This window comes from Triticum aestivum, chromosome 5B (genome assembly GCF_018294505.1).
Source record: "Triticum aestivum cultivar Chinese Spring chromosome 5B, IWGSC CS RefSeq v2.1, whole genome shotgun sequence".
Taxonomy (NCBI): Eukaryota; Viridiplantae; Streptophyta; class Magnoliopsida; order Poales; family Poaceae; genus Triticum; species Triticum aestivum.
The window spans coordinates 94,807,156-94,815,314 of NC_057807.1; the positions used below are offsets into that span (position 1 = coordinate 94,807,156).

General features: G+C 42.3%; 1 pseudogene; it reads left to right on the forward strand.

Annotated features, from left to right (window-relative positions):
* The first annotated feature begins 258 nt into the window (after positions 1-258).
* Positions 259-1,998, forward strand: LOC123114680 (disease resistance protein Pik-2-like; annotated as a pseudogene).
* The last annotated feature ends 6,161 nt before the right edge of the window (positions 1,999-8,159 follow it).

Genomic DNA, 8,159 nt, shown 5'->3' on the forward strand with positions numbered 1-8,159 from the left:
AAGATATAGATAGTCCAGAAAGAAGAATTCCTAGGAGAGGATTGTACTAGTACTCAACTCACCATGAATGGAGCTATGCATAGAGAAGGTTCCGGTGGAGGGGTTGTTGTACCTTGATCTAGTGCCTCATTGTCGTCTTAGGGTTGCATCCTCTTGTCGTGCTTAATCAAGATGGTCCATAACAAAGAATTTCCAAGTAAGAGGACTGTACTAGGACTGAACTCACCATGAGTGGAGCAGTGGGCAGAGTAGGTTCCGATGGTGGGGCTGATGTGCCTTTATCCACTGACTCGTTGATGTCGTCGAGCTGCGTCATCTTGGTTCACATCCTGTTGGTTCAGATACATGTGTATTGTCCTCAAACAGGTATCTTGTTATGATTGATGATTTATGGAGTGTGCAGACCTGGGGGATAATCAAACACTATTTTCCAGCGAACAGTCTCGGGAGTCGGATAATCACTACAACAAGAATTGAGGCTGTTGCAAAAGCAGCTGCAGGTGCCCATGTTTAGAAGACTTGTCTTCTTGATGAAGTCAATGCAGAAACCTCGTTTTTCCCAAAAAACTTTTGGGAGTGTGGGTGGGTGCCCTGCCCATTTGAAGGATGTTTCAGCTCAGATCATGAGAAAGTGTGGTGGTTTGCCACTCGCTATAGTGAGCGTGGGTGGCTTATTAGCCAGCAAGCCACGCACAAGAGATGAATTTAAGCGGTCAGGACTGGAATGGCAGACGAATTCAGAGCTATAAGGGATTAAACAGATCATCAAACTCAGCTACAGTGATCTTCCTGCCAATCTCAAGGCATGCCTATTGCACCTAAGCATATTTCCTAAGAACCATGAGATCGAAATAGAGCGTCTTGCGAGGCGTTGGGTTGCAGAAGGGTTCATCGATGAACAGCATGGCACAAGCATGGAGGAAACAGCGAGAAACTACATCAGCAAGCTCATTGGCAGAAACTTAATCCAACCATCACAGCTGAATCATGATGGCACCCATAGGAGCTACGTTCTTCATCCAGTAATACACGACTTCATCATTTGCAAGTCCATGGAAGACAACTTTGTCGCTCTGGTACATGCTCAGCAGCAAGATGTCCCACCTGTCAATGGCACTGCCCGATGGCTATTTTTGCTGAATAGTGGTAAGCATGATCAGGCCGCTACACAAATCGATGGGGCAAAAGTATCTCGTTCTCGCTTGATCACCGTATTTTCTCACACCGGTCGCATGCCTCGTCTAAATGAACTCAGTGTACTGCGGGTTCTTGACCTTGAAGGCTGTCAAGGTCCACTGTGCCTTGATGGTCTCTACGAATTGCTGCTTATGAGGTACTGGAACCTCAAGGTAACAGATGTCAGTGAGCTCCCTACACAGATTGGAGAGCTAAGATGCCTGGAGACACTGGATGTGAGATCCACAAAGGTGAAAGAGCTACCTCCCAGCATTCTCAGGCTGGAAAAGTTAATGCATTTGCTCGTCGGGAACGCCAAGTTGCCGAGTGGGATAACCAAGATGAAGTCACTGTTGAAACTTTCGTGCAGCAATATCGGGAAGAGTGTTGATGTGGATATCATTCAAGAGCTCAGTGAAATGGCAAGCTTGCGGGAACTGAAGTTATTTTGTAATGTTCCTCGGACTTCTGAGGATAAGAAACAAGTTGCATTTCCAAGTGATGGATTTCAGAGTCTTAAGAAGATTTCGATAAGGTGCAGCTTGCCATCTATGACCTTTGTGACCGACGCTTTATCGAAGGTTGAAGTTCTTGAGCTAAAGTTTGAAGAAGGCCTTTCAAAGGAGTCGAGTGGTGTGTCTGGCGTTGAGCATCTGTCAGGCCTGAAGCATATGCTCATCGAGTTTTCACAGCATGATGCGGGTGCTGCAGCAGCAATGGCTGCAGTCAAGAAGGTTGCTGAGAAGGTCCACCCTAATTGTCAAGTGATCATCATGAACATTGATAAGAAGACTGACCAATAGAGTTTTGGAGCATTGTGCATATCTGTCACACCCTGATTTTCATGCCACAACACTTAATAAATCATGATAAAATGTGGTTTGACAAAAACTTTTGAGTGTTTTGGACTTTGTTTTGCTTGGATTTTGTCTGTAGTTTGCAAGTGCTCTAAAAATCAAATAAATTCTCAACCTCTTATACTTCCTCTCCTTGATCCAAAACTTTGCCCAATGATCATGCCATGTGTATAGGACATCATAGTATTTTCTTTCAAAAATAATTTGGCCAAAAAATATTTTCTAAATTAGGTTTTCCAAAACCCCCCGAGTTAAGGCTTGAACTACAGGTACTTAATCTGGGATGTAAAAAAATATTTCAAAATTTATATTTGAATCCTATTAGATATAGGACTCCCTAAAACCACAAAAATATTATTTTAAAAGTTGTTTTGCTATTTTATTTAAAGGCTTTTTCTTTAGGCCGGAAATGGTCTTTAATAGGTTAAAATTATTTTAAAGCTTCAAAAATATTTGAGAAAATTTAGGGGAACTCAGTGGACATATATTTTCCATATATATGAGTTTCAACACATGGTCATGTTCAAAATGTTGGGCAAAACCCTCCAAAACCATTTATGTTCATTTGAAGTATTTAAAATATTTCTATAAGAAATATTTTCAAATAAATCCAGGAAAATTCTAGCAAGTCACATATGCATAATGTGATGATCTTGCAAAGTTTCATCTCAATCAAAATCATTTTGGTTCACAAAAGGCCCCAAAACCCTCTTTGTCCAGAACCAAACTTGAACAACTTTACATTGCCAACTTTCTCCATTTGATCCCAAACTTTGTGGACATGATCAAGTACCCAAATGATTACACTACACCAAGTGGTGCACCAAGGGGAATAGTTTAGCTTAGCTAGATCTAAGAAAATCCATTTCTGTTGATTTCTAGGGTTTGCCAAAGTTACATTGTGAACTTTGTTCAAATGGGCTCAAATCTCTACCACATTTCCAAATGGTCAAGGGCATCACCCCAATCAAGTGGGGCAAGAAGGAGACAAGTGTAAGTAGCTCAAACTTGCATCAAACACCTTGTGCCATTTTTCCAAAATCATCATTTTGACCTCTTCCACTATTCTCCTTGAGTTTAAATTTTTACCAGAGCTTCTCCTGGGCCTACTCTACCTCCAGTAAAAATGGCAAGTTCACAACTCCATTATTGGGGGGGTGAAAACCTCTCCCTCTCTCTCTGGATAGCCTCTTTCTCTCTCTCCCTCAACCTCTCTCCTATCCTAGTGGCTCTCCAGAGCATCCAATGCCTCTCCCCACTTCTTTACTTCTCCCTAGCACTACCAGACACGAGTGGGCACGTCCTTGCCCCTTAAACGATGCCAGGGCATGCCAAACACATGCTCTAGAGCGTGCTATAGTGCGCCAAGACACTGTAGCCGCCCTCTGCCTCACGCCTCCGACCACCTCGCCGCGCGCCAGCAGGACAACCTCGACGTCCACATCACGCTACACCCCTGTCCCCTCTTCCTTCTCCCTCCCGCTGCCTCCCTCACACGCGCGCAGTGGCTGCTCGAGAGCTCCAATGAGCGAGCTCACACGCACGGCGCCCTGGCACTCCCCCCCTCTCTCTCTCTTCCTTCCCCTGGCCCTAGACCAACCCCACGAACGCCCCCGACTCACCTATGCAAGCCCCTGTGACCCATAGCAACGACAACAAGCTTGCCCGTGCACGGGCCCACGACAAGCCCTGGCCCAGCTATATAAGACCTCCTCGTGCCCTCCTCTCCTCACCACTCGCCCTCTGCAGCACCTAATCCACCCCCTGAACCTCCCACTCCTCTCCAGAAGCGCCCGAGCTCGAGCTCCGCCGTTTTGGCTCGCCGGCGTTCGCGAGGTATAGGCCTCCTCCGTCGCTCCTCTTCCTCGATCTGAAACCACCGCAAGCCACTGACTCTTTCCCCTCTCTCCCCCGCTTCTTTTGCCACTGGGAACGACCAAAACCACCGACGGCCGAAGCTCCTCTGCTGCGTGACCTCGTCGCCTGCGAACCAGCCCACTCTGGTGACCGCATCCACCACCAACCGAACGGCGACTCGACCTCGTCGTGCCCTCTCCCGACCTCGTCGTGCCTCCTATCGCCGCCGGTGAGCTCGTCGGCTTCTTTGACGCGAGGTTGGAGATGACAGGTGTAGCCCACCTGCCATCCTCTCCTCTCCCTTGCTCCTCTCTCTCTCTCTCTCTCTCTCTCTCTGACGTCGGGCCTCACCCGTCAGGTTTAAAACCTGGCGCGTGCGCCGCTCTGGCTCGCCTGGGTTGGATCCCCTCTGGGCCTGCTGCACAGTGGCCGAATCGGCCTAGTTGCACCGTGCCATTTCTTCTTTTTCTTTTCTGTCAACTTTCTAAAAATTCCACAGGATAAAATAATTATCCAAATGCAATAATTCCAACTCCAAAAAACTTGTAATAATCCCACCTATTTAATGGTGTAACTTTCATGCACATCCATCACACTTTTCTGTACTGTTCAAATTTAAATTCAAATTTGAGCATTTAAGTCCGTCTTTAAAAATCCATTCCTCTGTTTCTATAGCCCAAAATCCAAAACTAAGAATTTTTCCATTCTTAGTTTTCATCCTAATATTTAACAAAAAAAAGTGAACATTTTTATGAGCAATTTTATTTTATGTTTGTGTTATGGCCTTATTGTGTGCCGTTATTTTTGCAACGTTAGATTACAATGTTGATGAAGGAGTTGGACCAGAGACATTTGAAGACCCCAAGAACTTGGTTGAGACAGGAAAGCAGCCCTTTGACCATGCTGCATATCATATAGTTTCCTGTTGTTGGACCAGAGACATTTGAAGACCCCAAGAACTTTGGTCTTGCTCTGTCTTCTTGTCCTTAACTATTCCACGTTTTCCTGTTGCTCTGCTCTACTCTGCAGTAGTCCATTTGTGTTTTTACGTACATTGCTATTGTACTTTGAGAAACATACAAAATAGGAGAAGACATAATATAATCTCCCTTCTCACTTTGTTGCTCACCGCTGAACACTATTCATGTGATATATCATATGCACATATCAAAAGCACATGTATCATGAAATATGTTGAGTATATTGATTATTAGGAAAGATGATATAGAGTAGGATTTGGTCCTGCCTTGTCTTGTATTCCAAGTTGATTATTGTACTCCTATATATATGCCCATGAGGCTCAAGAAATACAACAACTATTCCACCAAATCTCTCTCCCCCTTCTAACAAAATTCAACATTATTGCCCATGCATTTCTAGAAATCCTTAATACTCGCACCACGATCACCATATGTTGTCATCGCTTTCTTTGCTCCCTTGGATCTGTTCTACAAAAAAGGTAGTAGATTAGACATGGTTGGAAATGTACAATTGGTTTCTGTTTTTCCATATTGGAAGTGAAACCACTAAATATTATCCAAGATATATGAGTATAACAAGTGATTTGTAATAATTACGCTGTTACTATCCCTTTCCTTCTTTGTTACTATCCTTGACGAAGAAGATGACGGCTTTGACACTGGCTTCATCGACTACAGCGGAGAATCCAAGGATCCTCACCTTCGGAGTGACGGTTTTAGTAGATTTCTACTTTAACCGTGATAACTCCTCTGAATTTGTTGCATACTTTGGAGTGTTGGTTTTAGTAGATTTCTACCTTAACCGTGATAACTCCTCAAATCATAAAGCACGCAATTTGCTGCATACTTTGCCGGATATATCATAGTGTTATTTTGGAAGAGCTTTCCAGATTGTTATCATGCATAAATAGGTAATTGTAACACCGTGATAACCCCTCAAAGAGTTTTGCCAACTCTTTGATATTTGTAGATGTTTCCGTTCAAAATAGTTTATGATGTTTCCATAAAAATAAATATCATGTAATCATCTATCCTAAAGGAATCAAAATAGAAATAGCTAGCACAAACCCATAATTATAAATGTTAGTACACAATCCTGGATATCATTTCTTTGTCATCCTGTGTCTGCACAAAAAATAGATAAAGGGTAACATTATTACAGAGCTTAGAGATCAATAAATTGTATGATCAGAATTTTTACAAAAAAAAAATGTGGTCAGATATGTTTGATTACTCAAGAAAGAATTTGGGGTTCGCAAGCTTCTTATATGTGCATTGGTCTTGGGGATTCAACGATCAACAAATACAAACAATTCTTGGATAAAGTTGCATTACTATCCATCTTATTGGAGGAGACTACATGAGATGATGGTCAGGAACTTGGAAGTGCGTTCAGGTCACATTCTGGAACAAAACTGCATAACTTGTTATAAAAAACGACAGGTACATAGTAGTAATAATTGTTCGGCACTATATGCTTGAAAAAAAATGAAACGTATCCATAGCAGTAATAATTGTTCGGCATGTATGCACATTATTGCAGAACGGATGGTTTCCTAAGGAAAAAGATGGAGAAGTTACGGATCAGACTGTGTCTAAAAATATGATGTTCCTCCTATACTGCATCAACTTATTATAAAAAATGACATGTTTAAATCCGTGGGAGAGGGTGGGGCACAAGCATACCTTGCCGCCTTGCCCGTGCACAATTCACATCCATCCACTACTGCAGGTTCTCGATCTAGAGGACCTTGACCTGCAACCAACGGACCCCTGCACTGCGGCCGTCGTACTATGCAACCTGGGAAACGGCAACAGCTGGCCCGGCATCTGCAGAGTGGGCAGCGCTCGCTGCTGCTGCGGCGACAGATGGTGCCCGAAAGTAGCGGTGCGAGATGATGGTGAGATGAGGGGGAGGGGGATATGGGGAAGAAAGGGATCGTGATCTGTTGGGTGGGAAGAGAGGAGAGGAAAAATCGGCTGGCTTTTTCATCTGTGTGGGTAGGAAGACCATGGTTGATAGAAGAAAGGAATTGATTGAAAAAAGAAGGAGATTGATCACCGTTTGATTGAAAAAAGAAAGGAGATTGATCACCATCATGAATGAATTGATTGCCATGCATGAATTGATTGCGTTTGGTTATCTTATGTGAATTATTTGTTTACCAAAGATAGAGTCGATTTTGTCCGACCAGATGAGGATAAAACCGGCAGAAGAAACCAATGGAGGGAGAAAAGAAAGTCCCTGAAGGGGAGATGGGGTCATACGAGAGAGTTGGACGAAGAGCGGGGAACGTAAGAGGGAAAACAAAACACTCCGTTTCTTTTAGGTAGTAGAGAAGATATGCAAGCATGCCACCTCATGATACAACTACGATTAGGATAGGGCCCACCTCAACATGCAATAATGCATAGGAAAAGACCCACCACAACATTCAAAAATATTTTCTATTCAATTGCTCCCTCCATTCCTAAATATAGTGCGTATTAGTTTTTTAGGAAAATTCCATAATGTAGTGCGTAGTTTGAGCTCAATGCAATTCTGGACAAAATTAGCCCTCCACCAACCCCATCAAACGCATGGCCTCAGTCCTTTGTTTATTTATTCTCGTACACATCAGATGGGACCCAGATGGCGGGAAGGTGTGGTAGTTTCCCTCTATTTTCTCTAATCTACTGATGCGTTGGGCACATGGAACTTGGAAAAATATTTTGATTGGGGCTTTCTTGTCCAAAACATATCGCCAGCATATGCATTGGTATGTGGGCATCTATCCATGCACATTATATTATAGATACATCAATATTGATAAATATTGTTACAATTATACATAATTTAATATAATAATTTATATGTTTTTTAATTTTGATTCTCATGTTAGCTATCCAAATTTCATTAACCAATTTCCGTAGCATCACGCGAGGTATCCTGTAGTTATGAAAATGTTTACCTTATATTAAGAAAATGTTCGCCATATATTATAAAAGCTTCAACTCACATTATAAAGATATTTATACTACTCTAAGAAATTATTCAGCATATTTTTACAGAAATGTTCAATGTGTACTTTTAAAAAACTCAGTGTATATTTAAAAAGTCCACTATTTTAAAAGAATTTTTTCGTATATTAAAAAAATGTTCAGAGTTTTATTTGGAAAATTCACAGTATATTGTCCAAAATCTTATAGTCCAAAAACTATTAAAAATAAAAATGTGAAAATATAAAAAAGGAAAAGTATAAACTTTGCGTTGGGAAAGGGGGCAGCGCGCGCAAACGCTCATATGTCT